Raw genomic sequence first — 19,341 nt, 5'->3', positions numbered from 1 at the left:
ATGGGTATTTGATGTTTGCATTCTTCATTTTTTTTTTCTTCAGTGTTTTTAAGACTTCAAACAACAATGTGGTAAATATCCTTGTGTATGAATCATTTTGAGTATGTGTCTGTTACTCTTCTCTCATTTCTGGGACAAATACCTAACACCCAAAAGGAAGGAAGGAAAGGTTTATTTAGCTCACAGTTAGTGGAGGTTTCAGTCCATACTCTGCTGGCTCCGAGGCAGACAACAATCATGGCAGCAGAAAACACTGAAGAGCAGAGGAGGAGCAGCAGCTGCGGCATCTATCAAGCCTCTCTCTCTTCCCTGTACGCTGACTGCGAGGCGGGCCGTGAAGACCGGAGCTTCTCCGACGAAGCAGCAGTGGCTGCTGTGAAGATCTGAACTCCTCCAAAGTGGCGCAGATGCAATGATCCAGCTCCTCCAGGGAAGTCATGTGGATTCCTTTCTCAACCTCTTTGCCTACTCTTTAAGTGCCAGGTCACTCTGGGGCAGGCCCTAGGGCGTGGGGTTGCTGAGCTGATCGGGCTAAGCTTCTCACCCCTCAAGTTGACACAGTATCAACCACCACAGTGTCTGTAAATTCTTTTTTTAAATTTTATTTATTTTTTTTAAATATATTTATTTATTTAGTGTGTGTGTGTGTGTGTGTGTGTGTGGCCAGCTCAGCCCACCAGGGGGCGGACTGGCTGGCATGTGGTGCTGGGGGATCGAACCGCGGTCCCTGTGCCCTGCTTAGCTTAGCTTGTTCTAAGTAGGTGCTTTAGACCACTGAGCCATCTCACCAGCCCCTTAAATTTTATTTATGTGTGTGTGTGTGTGTGTGTGTGTGTGTGTGGCCAGCTCAGCCCACCAGGGGGCGGGGCTGGCTGGCATGTGGTGCTGGGGGATTGAACCGCGGTCCCTGTGCTTTGCTAGCTTGTTCTAAGTAGGTGCTTTAGACCACTGAGCCATCTCACCAGCCCCGTGCCTGTAAATTCTTACACATGAAATTGCCTGCTCATCAGATATTTTCATGTTTGATATTGGGGGACTTCACATGGGAAAATTTAATGTGGAGAGTTCTGGCCCCAAGCCTATTTTAGGAAGATTCTTTTAAAGGCAATGAGCTGACAGGAAGGAGGAGAAGAGACAAGATTATCAGGTGTTATGATTAAACTAGGGAGATATGGTGGGGGCCAGAACTAAGCGCTGGCTGAGGAAGTAAAGGCAAGGGGGGAAGAGACACTAAAACTGATTAGCTGTGTTTACATGAGAGAGGAGAAATCAAAGACACCTCCGAGCGCCAGAGCCCTGTGATGGGGATTGATTACCCACGAGATATGAAGCGTAACTTTAATCAGATTCTTAAAAAGTAGAAATGTATCTGTATAGCTAGGAAAGCAGAAAGCTAAGACGTAAGCACCACGGGCCCTGTAGAACAGGAAGTGGGGTGGAAACTTTGAAAGTATGGAGCGTAGCTTGGTGGTAAAGCATGTGCCCAGCACATAGCAGGTTCTGGTTTCAGTCCCAAGCACTGCCAAAACCAAAACCCACAAACACACAAACAAATAAAAAGGTTAGAAGGTCTTCTGATACTCCCTGGGGATGAGCCGATGAGACTCAGGATAGCTGCAGACAGGGAAGAAGTTAAGAGCAGGAGCTTGGAGTTCTTGAGTTGGAGCTAGCTTTTGAGTTCTGTCAGCCAGTTTAGCCTTCAGCTGGAGCTGGCGTTCACCTAATTTCAGTAGCTGACTATGACAGAAGATTATTTCTTTTTCTTTTTCTTTTCTTTTCTTTTTTTTTTTTTTTTTTGGCGGAACCAGGGATTGAACTCAGATCCTTGAGTTTGCCAGTCAAGCGCTTATCCTACTGAGCCATCTCCCTGGCCCAGAAGATTATTTCTAATGCCCATCACCAACTAGTGCACCTTGGCAAAGAAGAGGCTCTGCTTGAAGTGGTTAACGAGGCTCCTGTGTTCTTCTGTACCCAGGCTCTAGCCTCTTCTCCAGTCATTGGATAGGAGCAGACAGACCTCTGTCCAGGCAGATTTATGAACCAGCACTGGAAAAAGAAAAGATATTAACCCCCATCTACTTTCTGTTGACCAGAGTTGAGTCACAAAGTTGCATGGACCTGCAAGGAATCATGGGAAATGGTATCTCCATGTGTACCAAGGATGTAAGGAGACATACTTGATGAGCAGTGGGTGGATCTCTGCTTCTGAGGCTGTGTATCCTGCGCAAGTCACTTAACTTCTTAGTGGCTCAGTTTTCATATAAAATGGGAGCAATGATACTATTACCTCATGGGTAGCATATTGTGAGAGTCGGGTGAGCTTATCAGTGGCATCTGCTCACATGAATGCTACTGTTCTGACTATTCAAATGTGTTCATAGTGTGTACCTTTTGGTTGGGTCCCACAAGAGCAATTAGGGAGGGCTTCCTTGTCTCTCCTTGCTCACTCCAGGTCTGTGCAAACAGAATGCTCCGTCCATTTATAACTGATCTGGATCCTTGTGGCCCCAAAGCAGATTTATTTTCTTGAAATAAATCATTTGGTTTGGCTGACTCCACAGATCAAATTCACGAGCTTATTTCCAAATCTCACTATGCCTGGCCCGTGTAGACTCCGACGAGCCTCTGCCAGTCAGCTCCATTCCTAGCATGTGCCGGCTGCAGAATGCTGCCTAGTCGTGCTTTCATGTTATCCCACACTTCAGAAGCCTGGAGGGAAGCTGAATGTTTGCTGTTCTGGGGTCATTTGAAGCCGGGCATGCAAAGAGTTCCGAGTCACTTTCAAGTCTGCCCGTAGGAAATCTTTCCTGGCAACCAGACAACTAGAATTAGTTATTAAAGGCATGTCAAATGAATAAAGACACCTCTGTGAGGAAAACCACAAGAGCACTTACTTTTTCTAATATGAATGGGAGGCTAATATCAAATCATCTTTTATTTTCTACCCTTTCTTTGCTGTTTCGATAGGTCAAATCTAATAACGCCAATACAAGAGAAAACCATTTCTGTTTTCATCTATCACAGTACACATGCCCGCTGCAGATGTGTGTCTTAAAACCAGGGTCTGGAATTTAAATGAGTACCTGCACTTGGACAAGGCTTTCCTCTGGGAACATTCTACAGGATGCTAAGACCACGTTGCCCTCCCAGGCTATGAGCAGCTGATCCATGAAACAGAAGAAAGCATGGCCTTATCGAGAACCCACACAGCCCACAGAGCCCCAGCCACAACATTTGCTCAGGGCTAGGATACTGTGCAGGCCAGGTGTGGTGGACACACCTGTAATTCCATCACTCTGGAAGGCTGAAGCAGGATCAGAAGTTCAAACTCAGCCAGGACAACTTGGCAATGCTGCAAGACTGTCTCAAAATAAAAGAAGACTGGGGATATAGAACAGGGTAAAGTCTGTGGGTTCAATCCCCAGTCCTGGGGGTGGGGGAAATTTACACGCACACCCAACTATCCTATTCCATGAGGATCGTGGGAGAAAAGTAATGTTAGGGCATTTTGAAAATGTGAGTCTGCTTTCCAGATGTTGATGATGGGAGGCCCCGGGAATTTGTTTTTCCATGTGGCCTATGTGTAGGGTCACTATGGGTAGACTTTTGAATAGGGGGAGCTGATGATAACCAGGAGGTGCTATGTAGCGGTTGGAAGACTCCTGGTTGGGTGTACCAACTCCCAGAGCTGTCCTGTTTTGTTGTTACAGTGGGCATTGGGCTTCAATTTCCTCATCTATAGAATGGGGATAATAGCTTCTCATATGGTTGTTGTGAGGACTACATGAATCTTTTTGTCTCTGTCTGTCTCAGTCTGTCTGTCTGTCTGTCTCTCTCTCTCTCTCACACACACACACACACAATTGTGGTGCTAGAGATGAGACCTTACAGTCTTGTGCGTGCTAGATGAGTGATTTGTCACCAAGCCCCACACCCCTCAGCCCTAAATGAGCTAATTCTCATAAGGCACTTGGAAGAAATGTTTGATATCAAGTAAACTCTTACAGCTCTCAGCAGGCATTGACTGCCATTGCTAGTGTTATCAACAATAATAGTACCGGGGCTGGAGAGATGGCTCAGTGGTCTAAAGCACCTACTTGAAACAAGCTTGGCAAAGCACAGGGACCACGGTTCGATCCCCAGCACCACATGCCAGCCAGACCCGCCCCCTGGTGGGCTGAGCTGGCCACACACACACACAATAAATAAATGTAATAAATAAAAATAAATAAATATTAAAAAAAAAAACAAAACAATAATAGTACCATTTTCCCATGGGGAAAGGGATCCAGGCTGAATGGACCTCGTGCATGGGTGAGTCATTAGTTTGGCTCCCTAAAGGGCAGCCCGCTTGGACACTGTCCTCTTAGGTAGCCATTACTTGAGCCTTACAAATGGCGAAGATGCCTCTGTACGAAGTCTTCCCAGGCAGACAGGTCTACCTGCTGGAAGCAGAGGTTTTCATTTAGGCTCTAAAGTATAGAAATCATCTGTCTTCATTGGTTTGTGCTGCTTTGACAGAACACCTTACTGGGTGACATAAACAACAAGTGTTTAATTCTTACTCTGCACACTGGGAAGCCCATGACACAGGGCTGGCAGGCGGGTGCCTGGCAAAGACCCTCTTCCTGGTGCACAGAGGGTGTCCTCTTGACGCCCACTGACGTGGCTCTGGTCTCTTCCTCTTCCCGCAGACAGTAATCCCATTAGGAGATCTCCGCACACACATCTCTAGGCCTCATTGCCTCCCGACCCATCCCTGGGTTAGAGTTTTGCTGTAGAAGCTTTGGAGAGATGCAGATAAGCAGCCTATAGCGCCATGTCACTGACAGAGCTGGATCCAGCCTCTGAGGCATGAGCTCTTCTGCGATGACTAATTGCTACTGTCAACCTGACTGGCTCGAGTGATGTCGAGGAGAGGAGCACAGCACGCTTCCGAGCATGTCTAAGTGGGTCGGGGGGCCTTCTCTGGCTCTTTCTTTGCCCCTCTGCCTGCTGGCTGCTCTAAGGTAGCGTCTTTTCCTCCCGCAGCTCCTTTCACCATGTATTTTCTGCCTTGGAATCTGCTATGGAGTGAACCCTTCGAAGCTGAGAGCCAAAAATAAAATTGTGGGAGTCCGGCACTTTGTCTCAGCAATGGGAGAGCTCCCTGCGGCAACCTCTCCCTGGGCCTCGTGGGGCAAAGTCCGCTCTGAATGTTTTTCTGTCGTACATTATGTGTGTCTGAGAGACTTTGGTGCCTTTTTCTGAAACTGCCAAAGGGCTGAGAAGTTATTTTGTAGCATTGGCCCTTGGATCTAGGCCTCAGTTAATCTTGTGGTCTTCCCTGCCCTGGTTCTTTGGGTACCCCTCCCCCCACATCAAGTGTGGCCTTCGATCTCCTGCTTCCTGTCCACGGTCACCAGTGTGCTCCTTCCCGTGCTCTTGGATCACACCATGTGATTGCTCTGGGGTGTCTGGGTTTGGTCTGAGATTGGCTACGCATCATGCTGCCTCAGTTTATCAGGACAAGCTGAGGAATGGACAGGCAATTTAGCACACTCTCTGGGACAACAACCAAAGTGAGATTGGGGCCCCTAGCCAGGAAGTGCAAGGCAGCTTTTTTGGGGGGGGCAGAACCAGGGATTGAACTCAGGGCCTTGCAGGCAAGGCAGCTTTTAACCATTGTGCTTTTCTTATCTTCATATTTGATAGCTTTAGATATAATCACTGTTCAGTTAACTTACCAATCAATAATGTGGTTGCCTAAATTATGTGTATCATTTCCTTGATTAGGACTTCAGGATGCAAATTAAAGAAGAAAAAGTTACTACATCTTTTAAAAAAAAATGTAATCTCTTCTTGTTTCAAAACAAAGACTCTCTCCTAAATTGGCTAATTAATCTAAGTAGACTCAAGATGAAGATTGAACTGGAAAACTTTCCTCAGATGTTTAGATACGACCATCTGCTTGAATGTTTGCTTTGGTGAATCCAAGCAGTCAGGTAGACTTTCTTCCAACTATTTGTTCTCTAGAAGCACAGCGTAGGGTCTTGGACGAGGATGGAGCCTGGTACCTGTGTGTGAGTGTGTGTAGGTAGGCGTGAACGAGTGCTGGGGAGACGGACGCAAGGCAGCAGGTGCTTCATTCCACCATCGTCTGGACAGCAATCCGAGGGGAGAGCCTTGTGCTTCTCATCACCCCCAAGGGAGTTGAGATTAAGGAAGGGGAGATAGTTTTCCAAGTGTAGAACAAAAAAAGAGGAAGACCTGCGACTCCAGACCACTGTCCCCAAGGCTGAGCTCTTTCCACTTTGAGGAGGGAGGTAGGTCCAAAGAGAGCAAGTGTGAAATTTGGAAAAGAAGAGAAAACACTCCAGGAATGAGGCCTCAAAAATCCTGGAAGGAAGGGCCAGGGAGATGGCTCAGTGGAATAAGTGCTTCCCTGGCAAGCGCAAGGTCCTGAGTTCAATCCCTGGTTCCGGAAAAAAAAAAAAAAAAAAAAAAATCCTGGAAGGTAGGTAATGGAGTCCGAGCCCCACACTAACTCTGTACCCCTAACACACACACATGTTACAGCCTGGAAGTCTGATCTTTGGCCTTATCTCTTCCACTGGGAGCTCAGTGCCCTTTGTAGGGGCCACTGGCTAGTCAGGGGTCAGGTCCTTCAGATCCTGTCCTGCGCTGGTCGCATGTGGGACGTGGCCAGGAACCAGGAGTGAAGCAGGGCTGGAGGGGCAGCTCTGCTTCCACAGCGGGCCCCGCAGCCTCCCCACAGCCATCCGCTTCATTTCCAGGGCCTGCAGGGCTCTGCATGCATCACCCAGATGTAGCTGTGACAGTGTGGCTTTCACGTTCATCAGGGAGGACCCATGAGAGGAGGCCCTCTTCCCTTCCTCCCAGCCCACATCCATCTTCCTCCGGCAGCTCACTGTCACTCAGGAAGACAGTCCCTAGCCTCAGGACCCTCTGCAGAACCTCTCTGGCCAAGCACTCCTACATGGAGAGCCAAGCCAGAGTAAGCCTGTGCATATGAGGCCTCAATTTCAGATTAGATTCACAAATTTAATTTCCTATTCCTTAATTTAATTCTGCATTTTAGTTTTGTTTTTATTATTTACATGGGTTCCCTTTAATGATTCCAAATTGCTGCTGCCCTCTAGCAGTATTTTGTCTTAGGTTAACTTCTTGAAAACCGATCAGCATTGGAGTTTATTCTGTACTGGGTTTAGTTATTTTCTGAAACGAAACACAATTAAATTAGAATAATGAACATGCTCTTTAGAGGATTAATTCATAATAAGCAGGCCATGTGCTACAGCTCACAGAAGAAAGGGCACGAGGATCGAAAGCTGTTTTTCCTTCCTAAATATGAAAAGTATATTCTGCAGAGCAGAACAAATCAGCTAATGACATCCAGAGTGCTGGCCAGCCCCAGAGCGGCACAGAGCTGGCATCTTGAGTTAGCACAATCCCTGCCCACGCGGCTGCCTACCTTCCCTCCCCACAAGGCTGGCAGTCGGCGACTTGCCCGGCTCCTTTCTCCTCGGCACAGCTGACAGAGGCCACTGTGGGCTTCCTAAAGGCTGCCCAGGAACTCCCAGACTACAGCCTGGGGCTTCGTGAGCTTCATCCTCAGAGTCATTCATTCATTCCTTCGTTCATTCATTCATACATTCACTCATGTCACTCATTTATTCATCCAGGGAATGACTTTCTAGTTCCTGTTTTGTATCTGGCATTCAGGGACGCAGGGTAGGGAAGATCCCTGGCCTACTGCAGGCTACTCTCTAGCAGTCAGAAGTAAGCAGAAGCAGTAGAGAGAGCCCGTATGTGATGGAGAGCATCAGAAGAAGCAGGAGGGAAGTGACAGCACTTTCAGGAGCACCCGGGCTATGACAGACTGCCTTGGAAGCCAGGACTCTACCAGAGGGGCAAGGCAGGCATATGGCTGGCCAGTGAAAGAAGGATGGGGCGGAGGGGCTGAAGGGAGGAGGCAGGGAACCTGGGACGAGCGGACCAGGTCAAGTCAAACCTGGCTGCTGCTCTGTGTGAGTGGAAGCCAGGGCGGGACATGATGTCATGGCCATCCAAGGACCCCCAGCTGCTGGCTGAGAGCAGACTTTTGGGGTGTGCTAGGGTGCTGGGCAGCAGGGGAGCTGAACGGGAGGCTGAAATTAGGCCCCCAAACCACAGCCCAGCTTCCCCCATATCGTGTTCTCTGGGTGCCCCACAGCACTCAGCTCAGCACTCACAGCCTGGTCCAGGGGCTCAGGGTCCCTTGCAGCTGCCCCCCTCCCCATGAGGGCCACAAGAATGGTTTCCAAACAGCCAAAGCTCACACAGCAAGGTGTGCCTATTGTTCCTGTGTATCCTGGGGCACCCCTCTGCAGCCCCTCGCCAGCCTTTCCACTGATTGCAGACCGGAAGGCTGGATCTTGCTGTGGAAGGGGCTTTGTGAGCAGGGATGGCTCTGTGCTGTCCCTTTGGTGGATATAAGCTCCTTCAAGGGAGACTCCTTCCCAGCCAGGTACCCCCAAAATACACGAGAAAGCTTCCACTGTGCAGCTGTTGCTGAGGCAGGGCAGATAAAAGCGGAACTAAACCAACACCTGTGGCAACCAAAGCCAGGAAGAGGTACAAACAGAATGCCTAAGTAAGTGGATGAATGATTGATGTGCAGGGGGTGAATGATTAATGAATAAATGAATGATTGATGAATAAATGAATGTGCAGCCTGCAGCCAGCTCTTCCTCTCTGCTTTTTTGGGTACATTCTCTCCTGGGAACCGAGGGATCAGGAGCTTCTCATGGCCCTTACAGCTAACATTCACTGCCTGAAGTCGGATCTCATTCATCTGACCAGAGGAGTAGAAAGCTTGGCGTAGAAGCAGAGTGCTGGGGTTGCCTGGGGGTTGCTAGAGGAAGAGGCTGGAGCCCCGGAGCGGGATGGAAAGATTTGAGAGAGGAAAGCTCTTGAAGAGGGGGAAAGGGAAGAGGACAGATTTGGGCTTTGCGTTTTTAGTCCTGTACTGGTCATTGGCGAATGTTGGACCTCCGGTTAGTCTCATTCTAGGCCATCTCAACTCAGACTTTGCCTTTGTTGTTCTAATAGAAAGGCTTTGCGAGTCAGATTGCCAGAAACTCCCCTGATGGGGTCCACTGGTGGGTGGCGGCTTCGGCTTGGGCCTAGTCAGCTCCTCTGCTGCCCTGGTGCTACTGTGGCCCTTGGTGCACTCTGCTTCCAGCTGCCAGACCCCAGAGCTTCAGGGGGAAAGCACTGCACAGGGGAGATTGGAGGAAACCAGACTGGAGACCCCAGGGCTCACAGCCCTACTCAGTTTGGAGCAGGACCTGGGGATTCCCATGGAATCTAGGCTGTGGGTTGGAAGTCCAAGACTGCTCAGGACTCTATACTCTGTACGTAACTGTCAGAATCTGAGCAGGCCGTCATCATCAAATGGCCCTATTTATTGAGAGTTCACTAAAGACTAGACATTGGGCTAAGAGCTTCACAGTCTTTGTTATTTATTTCTCTCATTGTGTGTGTGTGTATTTGGTACAGGGTTTCACTATGCGGCTCAGACTTGGAGTGATCCTCCTGTTTTCAGCTTCCCCAGTCTTGGGATTACAGGCATGTGGCATGTGCTACCACACTTGGCTCGGTGGCCCCCATCAACGCGCCAGGGGGCGGGGCCAGTGTTTCTCTCACCATTGACCCCAGGATTTCTTTTTTTTTTTTTTTTGGTGGAACCAGGGATTGAACTCAGGCCCTTGCGCTTGCCAGGGAAGTGCTTATTCCACTGAGCCATCTCTCCAGTCGAAGGATTTCTTTTTTTAAAGAATAATAAAAAAATAACAATAAGAGGATTCTGAATTTCAAAACAACATGATAGGTAATTAATAATGGTTATTACATTGCAAATTGTTATCTTCAAGGTAGTTGCTCAGATTATACTTCAAAGAATTAACAACTGTGATCTCATCTTACTAAAAAATTTTTGTGCATCAAAAGAAATCACAGGGCTGGAGAGATGGCTCAGTGGTCTAAAGCACCTACTTAGAACAAGCTTAGCAAAGCATCAGGGACCGCGGTTCAATCCCCCAGCACCACATGCCAGCCAGCCCCGCCCCCTGGTGGGCTGAGCTGGCCACACACACACACCAACACACTCTCTCTCTCTCTCTCTCTCTCTCTCTCTCAAATAAAAAAAAAAAAATTAAAAAAAAAAAAAAAGAAATCACAGAGTGAAAAGAAAAATCCACAAATTGGGAAAAAAATTTGGCCAACTGTCCCTCGGACAAAGGACTTTTATTGAGAGCATATAAACAATTTAAAAAAATTCAAAGACCTAATCCAAAAATGGACATCTGAGATAAATACACTTCTCAGATGAAGAAATACAAATGACAAATGAATATATGAAAAAAATGTTCAATACCACCATTCAAGAGACGCAAACCGAAACAACACGGAGTTTCCATCTCACCCCAGAAAGAATGGCTGTCATTAAGAAATCACCAATAAAAAGTGCTGGTGGGGCTGTAGGGAGAAAGGAACCTTTCCTCCCTGTTGGTGGGAGTGCAGACTGGTGCAATCAGTGTGGGGATTCTTCCAAAAACGCAGATGATGCTTTGATAGATGAACTCAGGCACAGAAAGGCTAAGCAACTTGCTGTTAAGCTGTGGAGACAGAATCACACCACGGACTGAGCCTCCTTGGAGTTAGAATCTGAAGGAACTTTTCCCAGGGCCTCTTCTGATAGCTCTCTGGGTCTTTCACCCCTCTCACAGGGCAGCTCTTAACCCTGTGGGGGCTGCAGATCCATTTGAACAAAAGCTAAGCTTATGGAATTTCTTCCTAGGAAAAGGCAGATTTTGCATCACAGGGCATCCCCCAGGCAAAAAAAAATTTTTTTGGTGGTACTGGGATTGAACCTAGTACCTTGTGCTTGCCAGGAAGCCGCTTATTCTACTGAGCTATCTCCCAGGCCCCTAGGTATCTACTTTCTGCAGTGACTGTTTTCCTTCCTCAGGACAACTGTCAAGCCCCTCCCCCATCACCCTGGTGGGGGATGGAGTCAGACAGGACAGGTTAATCAGTGAGGACTCACCACCTGTTCCTTGCTCACTCGAATTCCTGCCTTTTCATCCTACAGCCAGCACTTAGGATAATTGCATTCCAGTAAGGCTTTCAGTCCTGGGGCCTCTGGGGCTTGCCCTGAAACCTGTTGACAGATGTGTCATCTGCTTCCAGAGAGGTTCTGGAGACCAAGATGACCTTTTAAAATTCTTCCCTCTTGTCTTTTCTGTAAGAGGCTAAGGACACTGCAACAGATTTCATCCAAAATCCCACCACCTCAAGTCACCCACATCAGCCCTGGTGCCAATGGAGGCTTCCTTAGTCCTGGGCTACCTATCTGAACTCACCTGTTAGCCACGTGGATGTTTCTAGAAATAGCTGGCTTAGACCAGCGCCTCCAGCAGGCCATTGAGGAGAACCAGTTGGGCCATAGGTTGAATGGCATGGTCATTCCCTGGTGGTTGGGAAGTAGGGTGAACCCAGGGCATGCCACAGTGTGCTGTTGTCACACTGAAGGCTCTGAAAGGCTCACTCACCATCTCTGAGCAGGGAATTGAGCTGCCGGTCCTGCTGCACTCATTTATCCATAAGAGTTACTGGAACCTCCCCAAAGGGCTCCTACTCTTTGCCAGGAAAACCCACCAAGCAAGGAAGTAGGGAATCCCTCAAGAAACAGGGCTTCATGAATCCAGAGAGTCATATTTCCAGAAATATAACTTCCTTTAAAAGAGGCTCATGCGTTCTCCAGGCCCTGGGAAGTCCACACAATTAACAGAAAAAGTGCAGGGTTCACAGTGATTTGAGTTTCACTGTTTCCCAAATAGAGATGGCCCTTCTGCTCACCCCCACCCAAGGAATGAGGTATAAAAGGGAGAGGTCTGGTGTTTGTTATATGACTTACAGATGTACCCTCCCCCACCATGGCCAGAATGCTCCTTTCCTAGAAGGGAAATTTCCTCTGGGACCTTCAGCCTCTGAGGATGGCGCTCCAGGAAGTGCGTATGAGCCTAGCGTGGGTCCTGCGTCTCCCTCAGGGCCGAGGGCTGGTTCTGCCATTCCTGATGAGACCTTGGCTCAGAGGAGAAGGACCGCCGCACCAGGAGACTACTCTAGTTGCAGGAAAAAGGGATGGAGTCTCACCTGCAGTGCCCTCAAGAGTATCCTGGGTGGGGGCCGGGGAGACAGCTCAGTGGAATAAGTGCCTGCCTGGCAAGCACAGGATCCTGAGTTCAATCCCCGGTATCTCAAAAAAAAAAAAAAAAAAAAAAGAGTATCCTGGGTGGCTAAACCCCCTCCCACACAATGACCCCCGAGGCTGACCTGTGGCTTAGCAGGAAGGGCATGGATTTGCAGGCAGGCAGGATGGAGTCTGAATCCCACTCTTGCACCTCAGTTTCCTCTAGCAGGAAAAAGAGAGAACAAGATTTACTTTACCAGATTACAGTGGAGACTGTGTGGCATTAGGTACATGACTTCTTTCTTCCCCTGCAGGACTATTATAGAGAGCTAAGATAGGTAGAAATGTTACAGGCAGTCAGACTGGACTGGGCCCTCCCAGAAGGCAGGGCAGAAGATAGAACTGTGGGTGGTGGCGCATTCACTGAAGGCCGGCCTCAAGACAAAAGATGAAGTGGCTACACCTACTTCCCCAGGGATAAACAGGAGGGAATGAAATTCTAAATAGGCCTCGTTAGCTGGGTGGGTGACCAGGACCTGGCTCATCCCTTCCTTCTTCTTTCCCTATGCACTTGCTAGGGGACTGCTTTCCCCATTAGATCTACAGCACCAGAGCGGCTCCACCTGTAGTCTTACTGGTTGATCATAGTTAGTTTCTTTCTTTCTTTCTTTCTTTCTTTCTTTCTTTCTTTCTTTCTTTCTTTCTTTCTTTCTTTCTTTTTTTTTTCCCCTCTGTGTTTTAGGGAAGTGTCTACAGGATGTTTAGGGTCTCACTACTAGATAGGACTCAGTGATTCTCCTGTTTACAGTCTCCCAACTGCTGGGATTACAGGTGCACACCACCACGGCCAGTCTCAATTCTTGTCTCAGCATACCCCGGGGGCAGGGCCAGCATGGCTGGCTGGGGATAGAGCCCCTAGCCCCCGTGCCTGCTTGCAGGTGCTTTAATCTGCTGAGCCATTTGGCTGGCCTGATCATAGATGGTTTACACCTGTCTCATGATTCCCTATCCAGCCTGTGCTTTTGCTCTATAAATCTTCTTTTGAGAAGGGGGCTCCTGGGCAACCCACTCTCCAGGGCTGTTTCTGTCTCTCTTAGGCAGAAGTTATCTTAATGTTTCCTACTTTGTTTTTTTTTTTTTTTTTTTTTGGTACCAGGGATTGAACTCAGGACATTGCACTTGCCAGGCAGGCACTCGTGCCACTGAGCTATATCCCCAGCTCTCTGTTTCCTACTCTTAACCTTGGTTGTTCCTTAGAATTCATTCTTTGTGTTTGGGGAACATGAGTTAGGGGTATTGCACGTCTAGCAGGTTGGGAGTTAAAATATCTCCCTTATATCATCTTTGGAGGTTCCATTTCACCCCAGATCAGGACGGCACTAAGGCACACAGTGAACAGCAGAAGGTATTCTTTCGTCCTTCTCTATCAGTGTTCCCAGCTGGCCATCCCCAGCTCGTCCATTCCATTCAGCCCTTTCCTCACCTGCCTGCAGTGGACCCCGGACTCCACCATGTGAGGCTTCCCTAGTGGACTTGGCTCTCAGTAGCAGGGTTAGTGTCTGTCCTAGTGTTCACAGCAGGAAGCCAGAGACCCACCTCTGTCTCCTCTGGGTGGACACCAGCGTCCATCACCCCCATCTGTGAGGGCTGCTACCCTCTGTGTGCATAGTGCCAATGCCGATTCTTCTCGGCAAGGGCAGGATCATAAGTGGCATCAAGCTTCTGGGGGCTAGGAGGAGTAGGTAGGCTGGTGTGACACCTGCTCCCCTCCCCTCGCTGCGCTGTGGCCACCTGCCACTCCTAGCACCAGCACTGCCCTCGCCTTTGGTACCTGGTAGCCTACTTGGGACGGCCAGAGCTGCGGGGCGCTAACCCCTAAACATAGCAACCAGACTCTTGGAGAGATCCTGAGGCCCACCAGGTCAGGCTGTATTTTATAGGTTCTGTGTTTTTAATGGAACCTCTTAGTGGGCGCTTGGTGGGTGGGTGAAGGGAGGGAAATGGGTAGAGGGGAGGAGAGAAGGGGATCGGAACAGGCCAGAGGAGATTAGGGATTTAATTAAACTGCCTGTTTGGGTAAGGGTTTTAAGGTGCAAAGCTGCTTTGCATGATAATGGCAGTTTATCTGAATTCCATTCTCCTGAAGGAAGCTTCTTTTACACTTAATTATTGTGGCTCTTAAGCCTGGTTTTTCCTTGATGCCCTCCTACCTCAGGGTAAGTAAGGCCACTTGCCTCTGAGCTTCCGTTGTGTTAGCCCTTGCTGGGGACAGACACTTTCTCATCTGTCCCTGGAGGAGGCCAGGAGGCCTGTTCTTTAATCAATACCTAGGGCCTTTAGGACGCTTTAGCAAAGTCCTGTCTGGTTTGGGGTGACCCCTGAAGCCCTCCAGTGGAATTCCACAGCCAGCCAGAGCAGCAAAGAATGGCCCTGGCTTAAGCTCCTCAGATTAGGTCTGGGGTCCCTCCACCCAGGATCCCACAAATAAAAACAGGAGCATCGTTTACCTAGAACAGCAGCCCTGAAGAGCACAGGGGTGGTCCTTGAGTGTTTTTTTTTTTTTTTTTTTTTGAGGGGGGAAGTTCCTGGCTGACTCCTAGGATGACTTTCGGTGGTCATGGGCGGTAGAGACTTTTTCGGGCCGAAGGGCGGCATTCAATGACCTATCCGAACAAAGACGGAGGTAGGCGGGGAGGTTGGCTAGGGAAGCAGATCCCAGGTGCAGGAGGGAAGCCGCAAGGAGAGTTCTCCGGTTTGGCGACTCCAGCACACACTGGGCAAGCAGGGAGAGGGTTCTAGCTGAAGGGTTTGGAGACTCCTGTTTCCAGTCACTTGTCAGCTGGCTTTGCTCTTAGCCTTATCAGCAAGAATAGGGAAAGAAATTTACTTCCCAAACTCTTTCCAACCTCAGCTCTCAAGGTTCCCGTTACCCTCTAAGGGCTCTGGGCTCACCTGGGGGGAGGGGCAGGCTAGAGTCTGGGAAGCCAAACCAATGAAATGGGGTAGAATTGCTAAATTCAGCCCTGGGGTGGTGGTAGCCTGGCCCTAGGCTCTCAGCAGGGAGCCTTTAGAGCCCAACTGCTGTTCCTCCCTCCCCTACTTAGCGGAGAGCCACGTCTGCGCTCTTGTTTAACTTCTGTAATTATCACTGAGTCATAAATCTCCACTGGACAGTGAAGGGCTCTGCCTGCTGGCTGGCTTCACCTTGGTAGATGCAGCCCAGGCCTGCCTTGTCTGCGAGGTGGGACATGCTTGGTTCTGGCAACGTGAATCGGTCCAGTTTCAGCCACATACAATGTGATAAACCTCATTTCTACATCACCGATCTAGTTACTGGTTTTAAAAATTCTGTCCAGAGCCGGGCAGGAGGGTGCCCCCTCTGTAATCCCAGCACCCGGAAGACTGAGGCAGGAGGATCCTTGCGAGTTTGAGATCAGCCTGGCCTATAAGGTGAGCTCAAAGCCAGCCTGAGCTGCATAGTGAGACCCTGTCTCAAAAAGACAATGAATACATACATGAAAATTCTGCCCAGGGAGGGCTCAGGGCAGAGCCATTGGTCGTGCCAGGGTGGACTGTGCTCTAGAACTTGACATTAACCTGTGGTCTGTGACCTTTTGGTGTGGGTATCGCATGAGCTCCTGGTGTGCCAGACTGGGCTTCTCTAATTTGCAGTCTGCCAGAATATCCAGAAGGCCTTTCTGAGGAAAGATAAGCACCTTTCTGAAACCCAGCACATTCAGTCCTCAGAGTCTCCCTGATTTGCCACGTTCTAGTAGCCCTGCTGAAGCAGAAAGTGAGGCTCAGGAGTTGCTGAGCAGCAGATAAAAGAGGTAACTGATAAAGGCAAATGTAGACATTGTAACTATCATTTTGTACAGTGCAAGTGCTGCTTGATGGGAAGAACAGAGGTCTATGTTTGACCTGGCAGGAAGCGAGGGCTGCAGAAGAGAGCTCTTCTAGATGAGAAGCAGGGCCTAGCCTTGCTTAGTGGCGCGCACCTGTAATCCCAGAGTCTGGGAGGCTGAGGCGAGAGGATCCTAGGTTAGGGCCCATCCTGGGCAGCTTAGTGACCGCATGAGATCCTGTCTCAAAAATAAAAAATAAACTAGGGCCGAGGATGTAGCTCAGCGTGAAGGCCCAGAGTTCAATCTTGAGTGTTGAAAAAAAGAGGTAGTGCCCGAATGGATTTGAGGTGCAGCCAAGAGTAGTGATCTGGGACTCCGCGTGTAGGAGAGGTTCCTTTTCTGGTGATCTTGGGGTCCTGGGACTGCAAAAGTGGCGCTTGGGCTAGAACCAAAGGTACCGCACTACCTAGGTCAGTGGTGGCGGAGCTCTGAGGTGCCACAGGGGACCCTCTCTGTGATGACCTCATGAGTTGAATGAATTGTTTTTCTGAACTAAAACCTCAATTCAGGTTTAATTACAGGGTTGGCACTTAGCAATAAATAAGTAAGCTTTGGGTTACAGTTTGGGTCCTTGGTCTCTAGAAGGGTTTGCCATTACTGGCCTCTGTTCTTCCTGGCCCACAGATTTCGGACAGGCTCTCCACACCCCACACACCTCTCCTGTGGCTGCTCCCTCCCTCTGTGTCCCACATGCCGAGCAATTGAACTCCCTCCATTCTCAGTGCAGGGGTTCAGTTCTCGGAGAAATCTTCCCTGACTCCTCTTCCCCTGCATGTCCAGATTCTCCAAGTAGAGCTCATTGCTTCTCCCGCTGTGACCTTCTGTTTCCCATGTGTCTACTACCTTTGTACCCCAAACCATTTCATTTCATAGATGTGAAGATCACAGGGCTTAGAAGTTTGGTAGACTTAGGCTTTGGCTCTGACTTTGCCTCCTCCTTTAGCCTCTCTAATTCCCAATTTTCTCACTGGTCAGTTTGGAGCAATAATACATATCCAGTAGCACTGGCATGAGGATTCAACAGGAAATGAAGACAAAACACTGTATTCATTATCTATTGCTGCTTAACAAATTACCCCCAAACATAGTGGTTTAAGCTAACCATAAACACCATCTCACATAGTTTCTGTGGGTCAGGAATTTGGGAGCAGCTACTGGGTGGCTCTGGCTTGAGGTTCCTCCTGCCAGTGCAGGCGAGATCTTCACCCAGGCTGTAGCCATCCAGAAGGCTCTGCTTCCCAGGTGGCCCAGTCACATGGCTACAGGAAGGAGGTTTTGTTTCCTCCCCAAGGGGCCTCCCGCAGAGCAGGGCTTCTTCCAAGTCTTATCCCTGGAGTGAGTGATCTAAGTAAGAGACAGCAAGGTGGAAGTTACTCTGTCATTTATGTTCAAGCCTCCCCAGTCACACACCGTTATTGCCACAAATCCTATTAGTTACACATGTCAGCCCTAGTCAGTGTAAAAGAAGCATACACAAACTTCTGAATACCAAGAGGTAAGGACTGGGGACTCTCGGAGCTTGGCTACCACAGCAGCCCAATGTTATAAAAAACTTAGTGTAGCTGGGCCTGGTGGCTCATGCCTATAATCTCAGCTACTCAGGAGCCTGAGGCAGAAGGACTGCAAGTTCCAGGTCAGTCTGAGCAAATTAGTGAGACCTTGTCTCAAAAGCAAAACATGGAAGAGGGCTGAGGATATAGTTCAGTGGTAAAAATACTGTTAAGTTCAATCCCCAGTAATGAAAAAAAAAGCCATATTATAAAGGCTCCATGAATAGCAGCTTTTATTATTATGAACTCATGCACCTGTGTTTTTCAGTAGGAAATATACCTCTGAGGACAGAGGCCACGCCTCGGGACTCTGCCACAAGTGATGTTGAGTACATTTGTGTGTCGATTGTAAATGTTGATGGAGCATCTATCATAAAGGTGTGGAGCAGTATGGCGTGGCAGCAGACTCAGAGCGAAGGGGAGGAGGACTCACATCTGGATGCTAAATAGGATTTTGTGACTCAGTTGTGTTTAGGATTAAGATTTGATCAAGAGTTGAAGATTGGGGGCCTGTGCATTAGCTCAGTTGTTCATGTGACTCCTTTTTTTTTTTTTTTTTTTTGGCGGAACCGGGGATTGAACTCAGGCCCTTGCACTTGCCAGGGAAGTGCTTATCTACTGAGCCATCTCCCTGGCCCCCCAACTCCTTTTTTATTTTTTATTGTTTTGGTGGAACTGGAGATTGAACTCAGACCCTTGTGCTTGCCAGGGAAGCACTTATTCCACTGAGCCATCTCCCCGGCCCCTCAACTCCTTTTTTAAATTTTTTTTTTTTTTTTTTTTTGCAGAACCGGGGATTGAACTCAGGCCCTTGCCAAGTAATAGGTAACTTCTTAAAAAAGTAATCAGGAAGCTGTGGTTAGATCCCCAGATCCTCAAGCCATACCAGACCTGCCCTGAAGGCATCCTGAGCCAGCCCAAAAAAAAAAAAAAAAAAAAAAAAAGAGTTGAAGATATCTCATATTGTGACATTTAAATAGCAAGGGCTTGGGGGGGGGGTCCGAGAGTTGAACCCAGGTCCTCACTCACGCTAAGCAGGTGCTGGACCACTGAGCTCCACCCTGTCCCAGTGAGGATGTTTGAGGCCAAAGCAGTGAGGGGGTGGGAAGCTCTTCTGATTCCCTTGGGAAGGAGGCCCCCATGGCCGTGCTGCTCCATCTCCACGATCTAAGCACCGACCTCACTATTGTTTCCTTTCCTGGGCTGAAGCAGACGTGGGAACCTCTTGAGGTCTTTGTCATACTCGAATTCTATCTTGCTGGCTCCTCTCTGTCCTTCTCCCGGGTAGGATTTCCCTTTCTAGGAGACGTGGACGCACTTTTCTGAGACTTAATTGAAAGGGGCCGGAGTTATGCGGCAGAGGCCCACCTGGCTACTGCAGCCCTGTGAGCAGGACAGGGTCTCGGTCTGTGAGGTAACTGATACGACGGGCAATATTGAGTTTCCAGCTGTCTGGTCAAGCTGGAAGCTTCGTGCTTACCCTGGGGCTCCAAAGTTCCAAGTTGTCCTTTTCCCACAGATAGAGCTCTCTGTCCTTCCTGGGGCTCTGCTTATGCACCCCACTTCCACTGTAATACCACTCCCTCAGGGCTGCTCCTCTAGGATCCCCATGGACAAAGACTGTGGAGGGGCAGGTGTCTTCTCAGAA

This window comes from Octodon degus, unplaced genomic scaffold, assembly GCF_000260255.1.
Source record: "Octodon degus isolate 3935 unplaced genomic scaffold, OctDeg1.0 scaffold00020, whole genome shotgun sequence".
NCBI lineage: Eukaryota > Metazoa > Chordata > Mammalia > Rodentia > Octodontidae > Octodon > Octodon degus.
This window is presented reverse-complemented; position numbering follows the sequence as displayed.